Raw genomic sequence first — 21,339 nt, 5'->3', positions numbered from 1 at the left:
TGTTTTAATGCCAGTAATTTTTCTTTACTCATAGACCATTGTTCAATCCAAATAGGTTGGTCAACCAACCACCTTGGTAAGGTGGTGGGGGTTTTATTAGCAGTGGCTTCCCAACATGAAGTTGAAAAGAATGCTTGTATCTGGTTTATGGACAGGCTGGGCAGCCTGTATCTTTTTTGATGGCATTTTAAAATAATTTTAACTTCTTTATCAGGAGTATTACCTGTTTTGCCTCTGAAACTGGGGGTTGTTAATCTGGGTCTCCCATTGTTGTAACAGATCTCTTTCCCATAAGTTTATGGCTATCTCAGCCACATATGGCCTTAATTTTCCTATTTGACCTTCTGGTCCTATACATTTAAGCCACCTGACTTATTGTTTCACTTTAGATAAAGTTCCAACTCTTTGGAATTGGATATCGACCTCTTGAATTGGCTAATTTGGGGGTCAAAATTTAGGAGTGATAATTGCGACATCAGCCCCAGTATCCACCATTCCTTCAATTTCAATATTATTTAAAATTATCTTTAACTTTGGCCTATGATCATTTATAGAGGTTTGCCAGTATACTTGGTTTTTTCCCTTCCTGTTTTTTTTTTTTTGTTTTGTTTTGTTTTGTTTTGTTTGATTTATCTATAAAACTTACCCTGGCCTCACTGTTGAAGTTTTTAATGTTTATTCCCAGGGCAGTGGCATTTAACTTTCTTGTGGAAGAGTATCCCTGTCCTGTATTGAGGCCTGAGAAAGGTCCCCTCAGGCATTTTTGATAAAGGATTACCCTATTTCTCTGTGTTCTACATTCACTAATCTGATGTCAACCCTTGCCACATCTTCTGCATATTCTAAAAAGTATAGACTCCCTTTTGAATTATTTTGTTTTTTTTTTTTTTTTTGGTAACTCCGTTTGCCCATCAAAATTAAGACATTTCCCAATGTCTTTAGGGATAGCTTCTCTTATCAAGGCCAAATTGGGTGATTGAGGTCTGTTGTCAATTGTATTTATAACCCATTTGTCTTTTTGTGCACACCTTGCTTTGAATGGCCGTATTACCTCTTTGCATTCAAAATCTTTGCATTTTCAAAGGCTTTTCTAGCTAGTTGATCTGATATGCTTGTACCACCAGCTGAGGTCAATCTTTGCAAAACGTTAATGAATGGTTCACGTGGAGCTTGTATGACCTGAGAGAATGGCTCAATCCTTTTCCCTGATTCCTCAACCTTGTCCCAGGTATTTAAGGCTGCTAGGTGACATAATGCTAAGGTTTCTTCATTATATACAGCTTGTATCTCTGTGTCAGCCTATTGGCCATCACCAAGCAACTGTTCCTTAGAAACACCAACAGCCCTGGCTCTATTTTTGTATGCTATCTCTCTAGCCTCTTCTCTTCATCATGATAGTGATTGTAAATATGGGTCAGGTTCTTTTATTGCCTTTGACATATCCTCCCAGTCCTTTGGGATTCCTCTACTGATTGACCAGAAAGTCAGCATTTGTTTTACAAATGGTGAATGCATTCCAAAATTGGTGACACTTTCTTTAAATTTTCTTTGGTCTGGCACTTCCACAGGGTGCCATTCAGTCTCATGGTAATCCTGTGGGTGATCATCATTTGCTGGTCTCTGTTGTACACCGACTGGATAAGCTAACGTTTGGTTTCTAACCACCTTTGTTTGGCTTTCTTTATTATTATCTTTTGCCTCTGCCTGAGTATGTTCTTTACTTAGTATTCTAAACTCTTTTTCTTAAGTCTGTACCCATATTTCATACCTATCTCTCTGTTGTTTGTTTTGTTCAATAATCTCTTCAATCTCTTGTTTTATGCCTCCCTTCTAACTTTTAATTTTTCTTTGTAGTGTTCTAATTGTTTGTGTTTTCCAGTATCTTTTCTAAATCCTCTGCCCTCATTTCCTGTTGTTTATCATGTTCTATAAGTTTTTGTGTCTCTTCTTTTATGTCCTGTTTCCAACCTTCATTTTTTTCTTCACATTGTTCTACATGTTCTTTGTGTTGTTCCAGTATCTTTTCTAATGCCTTTGCCTTTGAGAAGACATAAAAGGCTAAATCAATTATTAAAGTTAAATTGAGGAATATGAATGTAACCATAGTCATAATTTCTAAACTTTCCTTTATTTCTGTCTTAAAACCATAGAAGAGATTATCTGCCAAGCTCAAAGAAGTCTGTATTAATGTTTCTCTCATCCTGTTAGAATATAGTGGCAGCCAGTTTTGTTCAGTCTCAGTTCTGCCCAAAGTAGGCTGTCTTTTGCTCTGAGGCATGTTTAAGAGTCTCTCTTAAAGAGCCAGTAATTTATCTGGGAGTTTTTAGGTTTAAAGTTTGGGTTGTATCGCTGAGAGCTTATTCCTCTCCCCCACCAAATTATATTAAAGTAGGATTGAAAGTGTGTGGATACTAGATTAGTTGGATACCATTTGTTGTAGATTATTAATATTTACTATTGATAAATCTTTTAGTTAAGCAGTGGTTATTCCTAAACAGCTGTATAACCAAATCACCACACAGAGACTAGGATTTATTTAATTAACCTAGAGCACAATGCTAGCCAAAATTTCTCCATTCTAAACCTCCAAGTCTGCAGAGTTTCCTATGATTCAGATTCACCCATCATACTTGCTTTTTGTGATATTTTAGTTCCAGTTAATTTCTGCATGCGGTGCCAAGCCCTCTCCTGCAGATTCTCCTAGTCTCCTCTCCTGTCTCCTTCCTCTTCCTCCCACTCTGGACCAGAATGTCTCACCTTATCCTCTCCATTACTCAGTATTGGGGCTGGTTGTTTTGATTGACAATATAAAGAACACATGGTGGCATGTTTATGCAAACTTGAGACAGGTGATGCTTATAAAAAGCATCACAATGCAGTATCTGGATTTAAACCAGACAACGGAGCAGAGAAACCAGCTTTTGAATGAACAAGGGTAAATTGTATACATTCCAACAAAAGAATATTATAACAATATAATATCTTGTATCATATTAAAACAACATGGTCTAAAACTAGACCTCAATAATAACAAAAATAGTAAATAGCCTGCATATGCATGGAAACTGAACTCTAATCAATCACAGCTGGATTATGAAGAAATAAACTAATTAGACTTTCTAGAATTTAACAAAAATGAAGGCACAACTCACCCAAACTAATGAGACATAATGAAAGTAATTCTAATAGGAAAGTTCATAGAACTAAGTGACTTCATAAAGAAATCTGAAGCATCTTAAATCAACATAACAGCACACTTGAAAGACCTAGTCAAAAGGAAGCAGACATACACAAGAGGAGTATATGGCTAGAAATAATCAAACTTAGGGCAGAAATCAATAAATTAGAAACAAAGAAAGCAATTCAAAAAATAAACAAAAGCAAGAGCTTGTTCTTGGAGAAAATGACAAAGATAGAGAAACCTTTAGCATAACTAACTAAAACACAGGGGGACACTATACAAATCAGCAAAATCAGAAAATAAAAGGAGGTATAATTACAGACACTGAGGAAATTAAAAAATCATTAGGTTTTACCTTAAAAGTCTATATGCCACAAAATTTGAAAATCTAAATGAAATGGAATATTTTCTTGCTAGATTCGACTTATCAAAGTTGAATCTGGATCAGGTAACTAAATTAATAGACCTATATGCCCTAATGAAATAGAAGCAATCATCAAATTCTCCCTGCCAAACAAAGCCCAGAGCCTGATGGTTTCAGCGCAGAATTTTACTAGACCTTCAAAGAAGAGGTAACACCAATACTCTTCAAACTATTTCACAAAACAGAAAAATAAGGAACATTACCAAACTCATTCTATGAGGCCACATTCACCTTGATACCTAAACCTCACAAAGGCTAACTAAAAGGCAGGGATACACTAAAAAAGATAATTTCAAACCAATCTCTCTTATGAATATTGAAACAAAAATACTCAATAAAATACTCGCAAAATGAATCCAAGTAAACATCAAATATCTCACCTATCCTGACCAAGTAGGCTTCATTCTAGGCATGCAGGGGAGGTACAATATACAGAAATCCATCAGTGTAATCCACGACTTAAACAAACTGAGAAACAAAAACCACAAAATCATCTCAATAGATGCTGAAAGGCATTTAATAAAATCCAAGTTCCATTAATATTTAAAGTTTTGGAGATATCAGAGATAAAAGGCACATGCCTAAACACAGCAAAGATAATATACAACAAGCCTATAGCAAACTAAATGGAAAGCAATTTAAATCAATCCCACTGAAATCAGAGACAAGTCAACTTTGCTCACTCTCTCCTTTCTCTTCAACATAGTACTGGAAGTTCTAGCTAGAGCAGTAAAACAACTAAAGGAAATCAAGGGGATACAAAGCAGAAGGGAAAAAGTCAAAGTATCACTGTTCACAAATGATATGACAGTATACATGAGTGACCCTAAAAATTCTACCAGAGAAGTACTACAGCTGATAAACACCTTCAGCAAAGTGGCTGTATACAAAGATGCTAAAAAATATCTGAAGCCCTCTTGTATAGAAAAGACAAGAGGGCTGAGAAAGAAATTAGGGAAAAAAACAACCTTGCAATAGCTACAAATAGCATAAAGTGCACTGGTGTGACTAACCAAGCAAGTGCAAAATCTGTATAAAAAACTTCAAGTCTTTGAAGAAAGAAATTGAAGAAGATATCATAAGATGGAATGATCTCCCATACTCATTGACCAGTAAGAAAAAACAGCAAAATGGCCATTCTACCAAAAGAAATGTAGAGATTCAATGCAATTCCCATCAAAATACCAACACAATTCTTTACAGACCTTGAAATAACAATTCTCAACATTACATAAAAAACACAAAAAATCCAGAATAGTTAAAAGAATTCAGTACAATAAAAAACTTCTGGAGGTATCTCCATCTTGGATCTCAAGCTGTACTACAGAAAAACAGTAAAAACGGTGTGGTACTGGCATAGAAACATACTGGTGGATCTGTGGAATTGAATCAAAGACCCAGAAATAAACCCACACACCTACAATGCCTGAATTTTGACAAAGAAGCCAAAACCATTCAATGGAAAAAAGAACATCTTCAACCAATGGTGCTTGTCTAACTGGATGTCCACACATACAAATAGATCCATACTTATCACCCTGCACAAAAGTAAATTCCTTGTGGATCAGATACCTCAACATAAAACTAACATTCTTAATCTGTTATTAAAAAAAATGAGGAAGAGGCTTGAACATATTTGCACAGGAGACAACTTCTTGAACAGAACACCAGCAGCACAGGCTCAAAGATCAACAATCAATAAATGGGATCTCATGAAACTGAAAATCTTCCCTAAAGCAAAGGACACTGTGAGCAGAACAAAAGGATGGCTTACAGACTGGGAAAGGATCTTCACCAACTCTACATCTGACAGAAGGCTAATATCCAGAATATATAAATAACCCAACAAATCAAATAATCCAATTTAAAATATGATTCAAGGCTAAACAGAAATTCTCAACAGAGAAATATTGAATGGTGTAGAAACACTTAAAATGCTCAACATCCTTAAAAATCTGAGAAGTGAAAATCAAAACGACTCTGAGACTCCACTTCTCACCCAACAGAATGACTAAGAGAAAAAACTCAAGGGACAACTCATGCTGGAGAAGATGTGCAGAAAGGAGAACCCTCCTCCATTGCTGGTGAAAATCTAAACTTGTACAGCTGCTTCGGAAATCAGTCTGGTGCTTTTTCAGAAAACTGGGAATACTGCTACCCCAAGACTCAGCTAAAAAACTCCTAGGCATATATCAGAAAGATGCTCAACCATACAACAAGGGCATTTGCTCAACTATGACAATAACAGCTTTATTCATAATAGCCAGAATCTGGAATCAAACTAGATGTCCCTCAATGGGGGAATGGATACAGAAATTGTGGTACATTTACACAAGGAAATACTACTCAGATATTAAAAACAAGAAAATCATGAAATTTGCAGGCAAATGGATGGAACTAAAAAAAATCACCCTGAGTGATGTATCTCAGAAGCAGAAATACATGTATGGTATATATTCATTTACAAGTGATTATTACCCATACAATATAGATTGGACATACTAAAATCTACAGACCTTAAAAACCTAAAGTACAAGGAGAAACAGAGAAACATAGGGAAGATGCTTAATTCTCATTCAGAAAAGAAAACAGGATAGACGCCAGAACGCATAGAAGAGAGAGAACAGGGTAGGAGCCTTTCACAGATGAACACTAAGTCACTCCACTCAAGAGGTGATTGAAGCAGATACAGAGACCCACAGCAAAATTTTGTATAGAGCACAAAATGTCTTATTGAAGAAGTGGGAGATAGAAGGACCTAAAGGGGACAGGAGTCACACAAGGAGACCGACAAACAAAAAAAAATCTGGGTCCTGGGGCCCTGCATAGACTCATGCATCAACCAAAGAGCATGAGAGGAATTAGACCCCCTGCTCAGATGTAGCACATAGACAGCTCAGTGTCCATATGGGATTCCTAGTAAGGGGAGAAGAGACAGTCTCTGAACTTGGCTGCCTGCTTCTTGATCACTTCTCCCTGGTGGGACCACCTAGTCAACCTACAGATGAATAGGATACAGGGAGTCTTAAAGGAACCTGATAGGATAGGGTCTGATAGGACCTTCCCTATCAGAGGACTACAGGAGAAGGATAGGAGAGAAGTAGGGAGGGATGCTGGGACCTAGAGGAGAAGAGAGAGGCGGCTAAAATTGGGATACAAAGTGAATAAATTGTAAAAATTAATGATAAACAAGGGTGACAGAATAAAGCATAAATAAGACACAATTGACTGAGAAAAACACAAAAAAATACATCTTTAATCATAGATCTAGCTAGGAAAAAAAAACCTTAGGCAACCATTACCTCAAATGACAAATAATGTATGTTTAGTGTCCTTCTTGGTACTATAGTAAAAGAGAATGTGATAGGATGCACACAGTATCATTGGAAATCTTTCTTCATGCACTGAACATGGAGTGACTTGTAGGAGTTGAGATGTTGATTTACTTTCTCGCCACAGATCAGCAGGAGTGTATCCCTTGCTGAATTCAAGAGTACCCAAACCTTGAGAGAAACAAGTGCCTGCCCATGGCAGTGACCTTCCTGTCATTTGAGGATCCTCTGGGTTTGGTCCTGGCCTGCATGGCTTTGTGTTTATCTGTCAGCACAGCTATAGTTTTGGGGATCTTTCTCAAGCACCATGACTCACCCATCATTAAGTCCAATAACCAGACTATAATAAAATACCTTAGTGTCTTCAAATGAAATTATTTACCCCTACTTTTAGTAAGTTTATATAAAATGTATTTCTAACCGTAACTAAATGAGCCCTTCATTTAAACAATGTTATATAGATACACTCTATTTCAGAATAGAAACCACTTCTGAAAAAACATTTTAGTAAGTTATACATGTTACTTTTTAATTCATGGACATATAAGTATTCAAATTTTAATTACATAATCGTAATTGTGATAAATAATACAGGTACTATATTTTTTCCCTTAGTATTTTATTTTTCTGGAGGAAACAGGAATTAGGCTGACAGTTGACATCTTCTGTTGGACAGGCAAAAACCTGGACCTCTGGCAAAGGGTGCTTGCAAAATTGTATATCCACAGTGGAAATCAGTGTGCAGAATTCTCAAAATGATGAAAATAAATCTACCATATGAACCACTTATAACTTTCCTTGACATATGCACAATGGACTCAACATACTCCTTCAAAAATATTTTCTCAACCATGCTCATTGCTATTCTGTTCACAATAGGTACAAAATGGGAACACCTAAATATCCTTCAACTGATATAGATAAGTGAAATGGTATGCACATAAGTAGATAGAAATATAAATGACAATATTGATTTAGGTAACTAAAATCCAGAAAACAGATATCACATGTCCTATCTACTCTGAAGCATGTAACTCTAGATCTTCAGTTGTGAGTAGTCACCCTACTGTGAAAGAAAAGAAAGATTGTCATGAAAGACTGGGGACCAGCCCCAGCAGTTGATAGTTTCCAGAGAAAAGGGAAGGATAAGGCAGGGCAGAAATGAGTCAGAAATGGTTGTCCAAAGAAACTTAGAGTCTTGACTGACTGGCAGTCATAGTACCTCTTTATTTAGACAGATTTCAATAATAAAAGATGGATTCACATTGTTCTAAAACATAGATGATATCCTTTTTGTCCCCAGACGTGTGTTTTAACTGTCTCTTGGTCATAAATTTAGTCAGCATTGATAAACCTTATATTTTACTATCATTTTTCTTCATCAGTCCCATAACCTGACAGTTTTGAGGATCTGGAGGCATATTTGCCACAGCCTGAAAGCCCATTCTCAGGTTGGAAGCATTCTCAGATTCAATGGCAATAAATAAAAAATCTTTAAGCAGCCTTGGACATATTGCTTTGTCCTGAGAAGTATATTATCAAATTTTAATGGACAACCTCAAGAAAAACAATTTAGGCCAAAGCAGCAACAGTTATTATTCAATTCCTGGCATAAATCAATGTCTATACCTCATATCTTTGTAGAATTTATTTATGTGCTAAATCTAAGTATTTTTTTCATTATTTTGGTCATACAACACTACAGTGATACTGTGAAAGCTGATATTTCTAGGAAAAGGAGGTCATAATACCTCACTTTTAAAATCATTTTTACAAAACATTCTTTGTCCATCATTATAGATCCTAGTTTAAGGTGATGATATCTCCAGACATTCATTTACAGCTCCATATAGTCATGGGGGGCATATCATATGTAACTCCTAATCTCATATGCAAAGTAATCACCTGAGGATACAGCAGTATGAGGTATTTATTCTCCAATGATATCAACTCTCCTAGCACTACAAACTTTGTTTGCCTTTTTAAGAGTATGTTGTTCTGATTATTTTCTTCTTGAGGAAGCATAGGGGTAGATTTTTCAAGACTGTCTTGGAGCTGAAGTCTCATAAGGAGTTCTCTGCCATTTTTATGTGAGTTACAACTTCCACAAGGAAGACATTCATGTAGGGCCAGATAATTGATATTTCTGAGAGGGGCAGTATGCTCAGAATTTTTCTGGGGAAGCTTAGAAGCAGTACCACAGAGTGAAGGCATAAATGATTCATTAAAAATTTTCTCATTGCTCCAATGTCCCCAGGTCATACATGTACTGAAAGCCCTCTAAGCATGTAGCAAGTGGAGATCAAGACAAAGCCTGGAAGATAGCATGAAGGCTACTATAACATGCAGCTCAGCTGTGCTGGATCTTTGTCAAATAGCTGTGCTGACTTCATGGCTTTAACTGTATATGAACTTTGGTGAGGTTTTAATCCATTTGGAGGTGACGTTGAGTGAAAATAAGCACCTATTTCTATGTTTCTACATATAGACATCTAGTTTGGTCAGCACCATTTATGAAGATTTTATCTGTTTTTCCAATGTGTATTTCTTGCATTGCAGTGTGTATTTCTATTTTTTTTTGTTATAGTACTAGTGCATTTACATAATCAAATATTACTCAGACATTTAAAAAATCAAATCATGGAACATGAAGGTAAATGCAGATTTGCAGGTAACTGAGAGTGAGAGAATCTAGACCCAAAAAGAGAAATAGGGTATGTATTTGCTTTACATATGTATTAGTTGCAAGATGTATAATATGCAAGCAACTGAATATAATACCACAGGGATACATACAGATTAAGAACTGGAGGTTAGGGCAGGCAGAGATTTCTCCATAGGAAAGGGAAATAAAATACTTGGAACAAATGGAAAGTGGGCTAAAAAGATAGAATTGAAGGGGATTGGGAAAGGAAGAGGGCAATGAAAAGGTAACATGAGAAAAGACAGGTAAAATTAAGGGTCATTGGAAACCTAATGCAATAGAAACGTTCTAAATCATATTTATAAAAAGAGTCAATATAAATGAAATCACCACACAAGAAGAAAGTCCCAAATGGAAATTTCTTGACACTAAGTAAAGCATCCAGTACTGGTAATATTTAACTGAGGTACTGGTTAAAATAGTGTGATTGTAATGCCAAAACAATACAGGCTTTTGCCAAGACTATAGGATGCTCTTCAGAAATTGACTACAATGCCCTCTTGCTGGAGACAACACTTACACTTACCTGGAACATAGATAAATAGAGCTTGTGCTTACATAGAACCTTCACACTTACATTCTAGCAACTTTGATATGCGATGTACTTTGCAACTACAAGAGGAGAAATATAAACACTAACCCAGATACCAAATTTTTGAACTATAACAATGCTCTACCTGTAAGACATATTAGTGCAAGAGTTGTAGGAGTAAATACCAATCTATAGTTTGACTTCAGGCCCACTTCACATGATGGAATCCACACCTAACACTGGTTTTTTGATCAAGAAAAGGAAATTACACAGCCCATGGTTGTGGGGGAAAAACAAATAGTACATTCTACTAAAAGTAATAAATGACCATTGACACCATTCTGCTATACTCATAGACCAGTATCTTGTTCAGCCATCATCAAAAAAGTATCATCCTGCATCTGATGGAGACAATTTCAGAGACCCATAGAGAAAATAGACAGTCAGTGAAAAACCTCAGAATATGCCCTTCAGGCTCTTCAGTAATTCAGCCAGAAGAGTGTAAGAGCCAGAAAAGAAAGAGGATATCAAAGAACAAAGCAGTATAAATTAAGAGGACTGAAGAATAGATAAACTGTGAGAGACTGAGGCACCATGCACAAGGCCTTTAGAGTTCTGCCCTAGCCCTATCTCTAATTGATAAATGTTTGCAAATGAAAATGTAGTTTTCTCCAAGGGACACTCATTTTATCCAAGAGACTACTCTTAATTGTATTTTTAAGAGTACATTCCAATAGGCAGATGCCCAAAAATTTCCCTCACTGACAAGTTTGGATTCTCATGTCCTGGAATTCTGGCATTCATTTAAAATGTTTTTATCATAGTTCTCATTTTAATTTGCTGAAGATTTTTTTCTATTTTTAAAGCTACATGTCCTCTGTGTGTATACCATTGTTTCAAGTTTAATATTTTGTGAGATTCCTGCATGTTTGAGCAAGTCTACATCATTTCCCAACTTGGGCTCTTTTTCTTTTTTTTTCCTACTTGGATGTGTTTGTTTTTGTCTTTTTGCTATTTTATTTTCTTATTATACATTATAGCTCTCCTTGTTTAATATGAGGGTGAATTTAGACAGAATAGAAGAGGATATGGGAAAGAGTTGCCAGGATTAGAGGAACAGAAAACTTTAATCCGGATAAATATCTAAGTAAAATGACTATTTTTAAAAGAAGAAAAGGAGGAGGAGAAGGAGAAGGAGGAGGATGAAGAGAAAGAAAAAAAGAAGGAGGAGTTGGAGAAAGAAGAGAAGCAGGAGGAGGAGAAGGATGAAAAGATGAAGATGAAGAAGAAGAAGAAAGAAGAAGAAAAAGAAGAAGAAGAAGAAGAAGAAGAAGAAGACAAGTGTGTCAAAAGAAAGGTTAAATAGCTATGCACAAAAGATCCAGAAAATCTAAAAAGTGCAAAAAAGTAATTTATGAATAATAAAAATAGAAAAAAAAGACAAAACTCAGATCAAAAATTCTAGAAAATATTTTCAGGAAAATAATAGAAGAATGTATCCTTAACCTAATGAAGAAGGGGTAGCCTATAAAAGTACAAAAAGTATATAGAACAACAATTAAAGTGTACCAGAAAAGAAATTGTGCTCAGCACATAAAATTAAAACATTAAATGTGAAGAAAAGTATATTAAACAAAGAAGGGATATTAAAAGATGCAAGTTGAAAATACTAACTTGCATATAAATTCAGGCTCTTTAGAATAACTCCTGATCGCTCAAGAGAGAAAGAATGAATAATCCCAAGCATCAAATCAGGAGGCAAAAACCTCACACCATAACTACAAAATAAAGGGAAATAATAAACATTGCTCATTGAAATCTCTCAACTTGGATGTTCAATTCTCCAATAGAAAGTCAGGAACTAACAGAATGGACTAGACAACAATGTCCATTTTTCTGCTGCATCTACTGAACACTCTTTATCATCCAGGTTGGACAGCATCTCTGTTTAAAAGGATGGAAGGAGACAGTAGAAGAAAGTGGACCAAAAAAGAAGTTTAGGGGAACTTTATTTTATAAAGTTCACACAAACAAATACTAAAATTCTTGAGTCAATTTAAAAGAGAGTATGTACTGTACACACTGAATGAGGATATGCAACAGATGACTTGGACTGGTCCAGCACACATCTACACTCATGTTTACTGAAGCAAAGCTTACCGTATGCTAAGAGAGAATGGACTTGATTGTCCTGAATCACATGAGTGCAAAATATATTATTCAAATTTTATTCATGGAAAACATGTACTTTTGTTTTTTGAGATTTTTAATATAATCACATTATTTCTCATTTCTCTGTCCTACCTACAAAATCTCTCATATATCCCTCTTTTGGCTCTTTCAATTTCAAGTCTTGGGTTGCCAATAACTGCTATTACATGTATCGTGTGTGTGTGTGTGTATGTGTGTGTGTGTGTATATGCAAGAGTGAGAGAGAACATTTAACATTTCAAGAAAGGCAATCATTTTACTTTGAAATTGTGGATGAACTCAAAATGTATCAAGTTATGACCTGAGCTAGACACAGAAATGAAACATTGTCTGACTTATAACTGGGTTATAAGCACTCAGTGCTCTGAAATAAGAACTGAATAGTCAGTATTAGAGCCTGAACATCAGGGTGTAGTGGCATGACTTGTCAAAGAACACATTTCAGTGACAAGAGGAATAATATAAAGAAATACTTTGGGGTGCATGCATAAGAGCTATTAATAATAGCTTACATTGTTTACTTGAGAAATATTCTCTGTATATTTTTTTAAATCTCAATAACCAAAATGTTATAATTACTGTGTAAGAGATATTAATTTATTTATATATTATTTACTCTTCCATCAGTTTTCCTTCCATTTTCACCCTCCTGAGTTTTGAGTAATCATTCTTTGCTCTTTTGAAAATTCAAGCCACTTTTTCATAAACTATTTTTACACACTTAACATACCAAAATTTGATTTGTACAATATTTTACAATATTACAATACTAGGAATATATGACAAACCACTGAATTTTATTAAGGGTATTTATTATATATAGTATCACAGGAAAAAGGAAAATGAGTAGAGATGAAATACTATTCTTTCTAGTTGTTTTTAAGAGACAGTTGCCTGAGTCCAGCCATCTCATGAAAAAAAAACTCATTTTTTTCTTTTTTATTGATTATTACAATTTATTCACCTTGTTTTCTGGCTGTAAGCCCCTCCTTCATCTTCCACCAGTTACAACCTACCTCCCTCTTCTACCCCTATGCCCCTCTCCTAGTCCACTGATAGGGAAAATCCTCCTTCCCTACTATCTTATCCTAGTCTATCTTATCAAGTCTTACCAAGAATGGCAGCACTTTCTTCCTCTGTGGCCTGGCAAGTCTGCATCTTCCAGGAGTAGCTGATCAAGGAGCCTTCCACTGAATTCATTTCAGAGAAAGCCCCTGTCACCCTTAATAGGGAACTCACATGGAAACTGAGATACTTATGAGCTACATCTGAGCAGGGATTCTAGGTGTTCTTCATTCATGTTCCTTGGTTGGAACAGGACCCCCCAGGCCCATATTTTTGGGCTCAATTGGCCTCCTTGTGGAGGGCCTCTCACATCCAGGTCTTTCTACCTCCTAAATATTCCATATAAATCCATGCTTTCTACACAAAATTTGGCTATGAGTTTAACCATCTTCTTCAATACCCTGCTATGTAGATTCTTTCAGAGGCCCTCTGTGGTAGTTCCTGCCCTGTTCCCTATCTTCCCCATTACCGATGTCTATCCCATTTGCCCTTCTGAATGAGGATTAAGCATCTTCCTTAGGGTTCTTCCTGTTGTTTAGATCCTTTAGGACTCTAGCTTTTAGTATTTTTAATCCTGTATTATATGGCTAATATCCACATATAAGTGAGTATATACCATGAGTGTCTTTCTGCTTCTGGATACCTCACTCAGAGTGATCTTTTCTAGTTGCATCCACTTGCCTGCTGATTTCCTTGTTTTTAATTGCTGAATAGTATTGCAATGTATAAATGTGCCACAATTTCTGTGTTTATTTCTCGGTTTGGGGACATCTAAGTTGTTTCCAGATTCTGGCTATTGTCAATAAAGTTGTTATGAGTATAGTTGAGCAAATGTCCTTGTTGTATGGTTGATAATGTTCTGAATATATGCCCATGGTTGGTATAACTGAATATTCTAGTAGCACTATTCATAATTTTCTGAGAAAGCACCAGATTGATTTCCAAAGTGCTTGTACAAGTGTATATTCCCACCATTAATGGAGGAGGGTTCCCTTTTCTCCAAATCGAGTCCAACTTGTTTTGCAGATGGTGTGGGAGTACACATGCATGACCCTAAAAATTCAACCAGGGAACTCCTACAGCTGATCAACACTTTCAGCAAAATGACTGTATACAAAATTAAATTAAAAAATCTGAAGCCCTCCTGTATATAAAAGACAAATGGGCTCAGAAAGAAATTAGGGAAACAAAACCCCTTCACAAAAGCCACACATAATATAAAGTACCTTGGTGTGACTCTAATCAAGCAAGTGAATGATTTGTATGGAAAAAAGAACTTCAAGGAAGATATCAGAAGATCTCCCATTCTCTGGGATTGGTATGATTCACATAGTAAAAATTGCCACTCTACCACAAGAAATCTAAAGAGTCAATGCAATTCCAATCAAAATACCAGCACAACTCATTGCAGACCTTGAAAGAACAATTCTCAGTTTCATATGGAAAAAAAAAAAAAAAACAAAAAAAACAACAACCCAGAATTGATTTTAAAAAATGCCTGTACAATAAAAGATTTTCTGGAGGTATCTTCATCTGAGATCTCAAGTAGTACTATAGTGAAACAGTAATAAAAATGGCATTGTACTGGCACCTGTACTTTAAATCTTAAAGGGGTGTGCATCTACTCATTAATCATTTTTATTAAATCATATCAAGAAGCTGAGGGGAAAAACAAATATACAGGAATCAACTGCTGTCTCAGTTTTAGACCCAGTTTGAGGGAGTCCAGACAGCCAATGCTACCTTGGGCTATTGTTTCGGCTCATCAACCTTAAATCATCCCTGGCTTTTTTTAACGGTGTACTTTTCTTAACTTTAAATTGTTCTTTAAGATATTTTAAATCAGAGCCATTAGCAAAAACATCTTCCCTGACCTTGTTAAACAATCTATTTTACCAAATTGTTTCTAAGTATAATGGTCATTGCTAACAATCTACATCTATGGCTCCTTTCAAGGGCAGTGGTTAATTCATTAATCTGCTCCAGTAAACAGGTGGAAAGAGATCAAATATTGTTAATTTTAAATGCCAATGATATCGCCCAGTGATGGGCTAGAAGCCTCTTTAGAGTTTTCATACAACTCATGTTATGAGGAATATGGGCATCATAAGGGCAACAAGCAGAGATATGCTACATAAGAGCACAAAGTCCTCAGGACAAGCAGTTCTAGGGATTATGCTTCTCCAAGACAAACTCCTCGTGACTATGCTAACAGGGGAGCCACATTCCATGAGTTCTACAGCCCTTTTGCTATTGCTACTGAATGGCTCTTGACAGGACCGGGTAGCCAAAATAGTTTGCCTATATATGGGTGAAGGGGAAGTGAGGTTAGCTCAGGCCCTGGGAAGGAGAATTCAGGGTATTGCATGGGCTATACTAGCCTGGAGGACCATACAACATCGAAGAACTGAAGGATTGCTGGGAGAAAATGTCACGTAGGTTTGATTTGATATGTTAACTAGGAACCTCTGCCATTAGTTCCAGGTTTGAATCCTACTGCTATGGTAACATAAAGTTCAGAGAGAGAGAAGCATGGTCTCCATTGGATAATGATTATCAAGTGAGCCCACAGGGAAGAAAGGTGACAAAGACAAAGATTATGTTTTTCTTTTCTTTCTATATATCTTCTTTCTTCTCTTTGAGGAAGGGCAGTAACCCAAACTAGACTCAAAATTTTGCTATTTTGCTCTTTTGTTTTTTTTTTAGTATTTTTTTATTTTATTAATTGTTTTTATTAATAAAATAAAAATTTTATTTTTCACAATTTATTCATTATGTATGATGGTTGAAGGTCGCTCCTTCAACTCCTACTGCTCCTACCCTCACTTCATCTTCCCCCATCCCCTTTCCCTAGCCTACTCAAAAGGGAAGTAACTCTCCTCTGCCATCCACCCATACCTTATTGGAAAAGTGCTCAGCTACTAAAAGCAGAGAAATAAAATTTCTGCTATTATTTCTTTTCCATCGGCCACTATACTCACCTTAAAAGATTTCATACCATGAAGCTTTCCTGCAACCTTGCCATGAAAGAAACACTAGGTATAACTCATTTTAAAGAGTCCAGCCCCCAATATAGTGTTTAATTTACCATCTCACATGCAGAAACATGTGAAATTGAAATGCTATAACCACTGAAACATATTATCACAAGCATTTCAGAGAACATGATTCTCTTGCTGCCTAGAAGGCTGTTTTCAACCAACCCAGAAAGGCATGAGGGGCAGAAGATGAGGTATAAAGCTTGGAAAGCCTACAAGCATAACAGTGATGAGCCACACTGGGAATAACCTCAGAAAGTAAGTTCAACTTTAATTCCAGAAAACAAGCTTATACCCCTTGGGGAGTGCCTGGGATGCTCCAAGCATAGGTGTAGATAATTGTTTAATACTAGGCAATTCAAGGGTACTCGATTTGCATTAAACAGCACATTCCTATCATATGAACAAGAACAAGAACAAATAATTAAATTTTCTGATATTTGAAGGGAGGAGTGATCGGGTATCTGTGTCAAAGGCCATCTAACAAATTTGATTGGTGGTGTCTATGTCTAAAGACACTCTCCAGAAAAACTCACCCTTGACATGGTTACACATCTAGGCCAGAAGCAGGGTCATACATGGAAAAGAAAGCCTCCTCCCTCATATCTCAAAATTCAGTGTTGGTTGTGATGTTTTTCAATAGTACCGCTGGAACAATAGGTATGTGTACACAAAGAAACTTCTACAGGCTACCACTGTTTTCATACTCTCAGAGAACTTCCTGGCTGGTGTTAGTTCACCATTCCCTACATATTCATCCACTGGACTAAAAGTTTCTTGTGTAATGTGAGGCAATTGAAAACAGTAAATGTTGAGAATCAGGATTATCAATAAGTCTTCCATAAACACCTTATTATATAATACTGTTGCATGTAATTGATATTCAATATTCATTGTATTCTTTTTATAAATAAGTTTATTTACTTTAAATACCAATCGTAGTCCCCCTCCCTTCTCTCCCCCAGTACTACCCTCCATTCCTATTCTCCCTATTCCCGTTCCCCTTTAGAAAAGGGAGGTCATTTCCATTGAGCTAGTTTTACAGTTCTGTTGGATCTCAGTGGACCAAAGTACACAGAGGCCTTTCCACATTGCTTATACTCACAGAAATCCTCTTCAGTAAGGATACTTTTATGATAATGATGACTCTAGATTTGTGCAAGGCCTCACCATTTTAACACATTCGTAAGTTTTTCCTCCATTATGAATCCTTTCATGATGATGAAGATTATACAAATGTGGAATGGTTTCACCATGTTAAAAACACTCACAGGCTTTCTGTCCATTAGGATTTCTTTCATGAGTGTGGAGATTATTCTGAAGTGCAAAAGTTTATTCACATTGGTTACAGTCATACAGCTTCTTTCCAGTATGTGTTTTTTGATTTATTAGAAGTTATGTGCAAAGGCTTTGCCACATAGTTATATTTATATGGTTTCCCTCCACAATGTGTTGTTGTCTTAGGAGATGAATATTACATACAAAGGCTTTATCACACTAATTACCCTCACCAGGCTTCTCTCCACTGTGTGTCTTTTCTTGTTTGTGGATACTACTCGGCTGTGCAAAGGCTTTATCATATTGGGCATATTCATAAGGTTTCTTCCTAATATGTGTTCTCTTATGGCTTATGAGATGACTTTTTTGTGCAAAGGCTGTACTGCACTGGTTACATTCATAAGGTTTCTCTCCAGTGTGTGTTCTTTTATGGATTAAGAGATGAGTGTTTTCTGCAAAGGCTTTACCACACTGGTTACATTCATAAGGTTTCTCTCCAGTGTGTGTTCTTTTATGGCTTAAGAGAGTACTGTTTCGTGTAAAGGCTTTACCACACTCGTTACATTCATAAGGTTTCTCTCCAGTATGTGTTCTTCTATGGCTTATGAGATGACTCTTTTGTGCAAAGACTTTACCACATTGATTACATTTGTAAAGCTTCTCTCCAGTGTGTGTTCCTTTATGCCGTATGAGATCAGTGGTATTGGAGAAAGCTTTACCACATAGAGTGCATTTAGTAGGTTTCTCTCCAGTACAACTGCTTGCATGCCTGCAGAGATAATTACCACATGTGAAAGATTTACCACAGTCAGTGCTTTACACTAATAAATATATTTATCTTTATTAATTAATTTCATAATTTGGTCATAATTTCATAAAAATGGTAAAGGAGAATCAAATTTTAAAGTTTTATCATGTTATTTACATTAATGATTTTTCCCTTCATTATGGGTATTTTCAAAGATCCCTGTGATGGTAAGAGCATTTGTTCCATGGTTCACTTTCATAGCATCATTTTTCTATAAGAGTATTTTTTTATATTTATAGAGAGAGAGATTATTGTAAGAATACAGAGATTTACCACAGCAATCCCATTCGCATTATTTTTACTGTATGAATGACACTTCCTTTGTAAAGTGAGACAAGAGAAGCAGAAGAAGTTCCAAATTCCTAGTATTCATAGGTATTTTCAGCAGTATTAGTTTGCTGATGAATTCTCATTTAAGTTGCAAAACCAATTAACAGTAACCATTTATTGCATTCAGAAATTCTACTCAAAGTGGGGACTACTACAAAAGTAATTGTTCTTGGAGAAAGACAGCTACACTGCTTCTTTCAATATCCCTCTACTCATGTGCCTTACAAACATTGTGACATATGCTATACCTATTTAAATTACAAGAATAATAAAGGATTCCCTCATTGAATTAACACAGTTTGTTTTTTGTTCATCATAGACATGTCATATAGGGATTAAGGTTTCTCCACAACAATATTCTTGACTCTCATAAGCTGCTCCTTTCACTAAACTTTCCAATGTTACTGCATGAATATGAGTAACAGTGGTTGTTATTAGGAAGTTTTGGACACATACTGATCACCTATTCAATATGTATACCTCTTACAATATCTGAGTAGATAAAATGAGACTAAACAGATTGGCAGTTCAACTCAGTAGTTGTAATGTCTATATGATTTAAATGGTATTTTCTGTTACAACATTATTTAATTTTCTTCTATCTTAGGGAATGCCTTGCAAACACAAATCAGATACCTGACATTAAGGTAAATGGAATTGTGGGAATTTAATGATCATCAGCACACTTAAAGCAGTGCTGTTTTTACACTGTTGCTTTTCTTCAAAACCTCCAGGACACAGCCAGGTATGGTACATGCCTTTAATCCCTGCATTCGTGGAGGCAGAAACAGGCAGATATGTGTGATTTCAAGGTCAGGCTGTTCCACCAAGCAAGTCTAAGACAAGCCACGGCTACAAAAAAAAATTCTTCCAAAAACAAAAAATAAAAAGCAGCCAACAAACAAAAACAAAAATAAAAACAAACACTTCCAGGACACATTAAAATTTCTTAACACTCGTGTCTGTATCAGCATGCATATAAATTTACCTTCTGTTACTTGTAGAACTTTGAAAATGTTCTTCAATATTATGGTGTTCCCATTTGTAACCTAAAATATAGTACCAGAAATATATATTATTGGAAATATCATATTATTATTAAGGAAAAACTTAAATCACTACATTCTGTGACCCTTAGTACTATGCCTGATTAAATCACCTCATTCCTCCTCATTCTCAATTGGAATTGCAGAAGAGGATCAACAACAAAGTAAGAGTTGTCTCCTTATTTTAAAAGTGAAAGAAAATTCACAGTCTTACCTATTTCAGTGAGGTTTTTGCATGTCTCTAGCATCACATCTTTGTAGAGTTGCTTCTGGGAAGATTCCAGCAAAGCCCACTCTTCTTGGCTGAATTTCACATGCACATCATTGAATGTCACTGAATTCTAAAATATAATTGTACAATATACAATTGTACAACAGAAACATTGGCAACAATATAAATTTATACTTCTTTGGAAATATAACCATATAATTCTAGTGCTTCTTCCATATATTTTCTGACACAGAAGTGCTAATGTTAGACAGTTGGGTGCTGTGCATTGGGTGAAGGAGGGGAGAAGAAAAAGCCTAAAGGTTAGATTGTAAGAAAAACCAAAGGTGTGCTTTGAAGAACTGTGTTACAGGAGTTTCATCACTTTGTAAGACAGGAATCTAAAGTAGTGAGCAGTTGGGTTCTTGAGCGATCTATGAATCCTGGTCAGTTCCTTGATCAAGTCAGTCAGGACTCTGTCATGAGACAGGTGGAAGGAAAAGGAATCACAATATTTTATCTAGCAACAAATGAGATGTGGTAATCAGGGGACACAGAATAAATGGATAACCTCAGTCAAAACACAACATGGCACTGAATATCATCTTTTTACCATGCTTCAGGGAAGTGGCATATCAATATGTGAAAAGGGAGATTCATATATTTGTGGAAGGGAAAGTGGACTACAGTAAATACATAAATAAAAATAATGTGAGGTGTCAAACAACAACAATCATAGCTGATAAGATCATATTTGTGAATGACCAGAAAAAAGAAAAGATATAGACCACATTATTCTTTTTTGATAATTGTTTTATATATTCTCCTTTCCAAATCATGTATAGTCTATAGTTGAAGAATAAAGATTAAAGCTTTTATATTAAAAAAAGAATTGCTAATGTTATCAATAATCATTCTCAGAAGAAAATTGAATAACTGTCATATCTGAACTTTTTGAATAGGATATAGCCTTGGAATAGACATGCCAATTAATGTGGACAAAGACAAACAGAGAGAAGAGAGTGAAATAGAAAGAGAAAGATAGAGACAGAGACACAGAGAGAAATGAACAATGAACAGTACTGAGTACATATCAGAGAAATTTATGAACATTTATTAACTACAAAAATGATGAACAAGCTGGGTATATTCAGTTATGCCTCTAATTCCATCACTCAGGAG

General features: G+C 35.8%; 1 pseudogene; it reads left to right on the top strand.

Moving 5' to 3' along the window:
• The window catches only part of LOC132650947 (single-stranded DNA-binding protein, mitochondrial-like), a 30,355-nt pseudogene extending 9,424 nt beyond the window's left edge, over positions 1-20,931 (top strand).
• The last annotated feature ends 408 nt before the right edge of the window (positions 20,932-21,339 follow it).

The sequence above is a fragment of the Meriones unguiculatus genome, assembly GCF_030254825.1.
Source record: "Meriones unguiculatus strain TT.TT164.6M chromosome 13 unlocalized genomic scaffold, Bangor_MerUng_6.1 Chr13_unordered_Scaffold_37, whole genome shotgun sequence".
NCBI classification, from domain to species: domain Eukaryota; kingdom Metazoa; phylum Chordata; class Mammalia; order Rodentia; family Muridae; genus Meriones; species Meriones unguiculatus.
The sequence above is the reverse complement of the archived record's forward strand: the minus strand, read 5'-3'. Positions and strand labels throughout refer to the sequence as shown.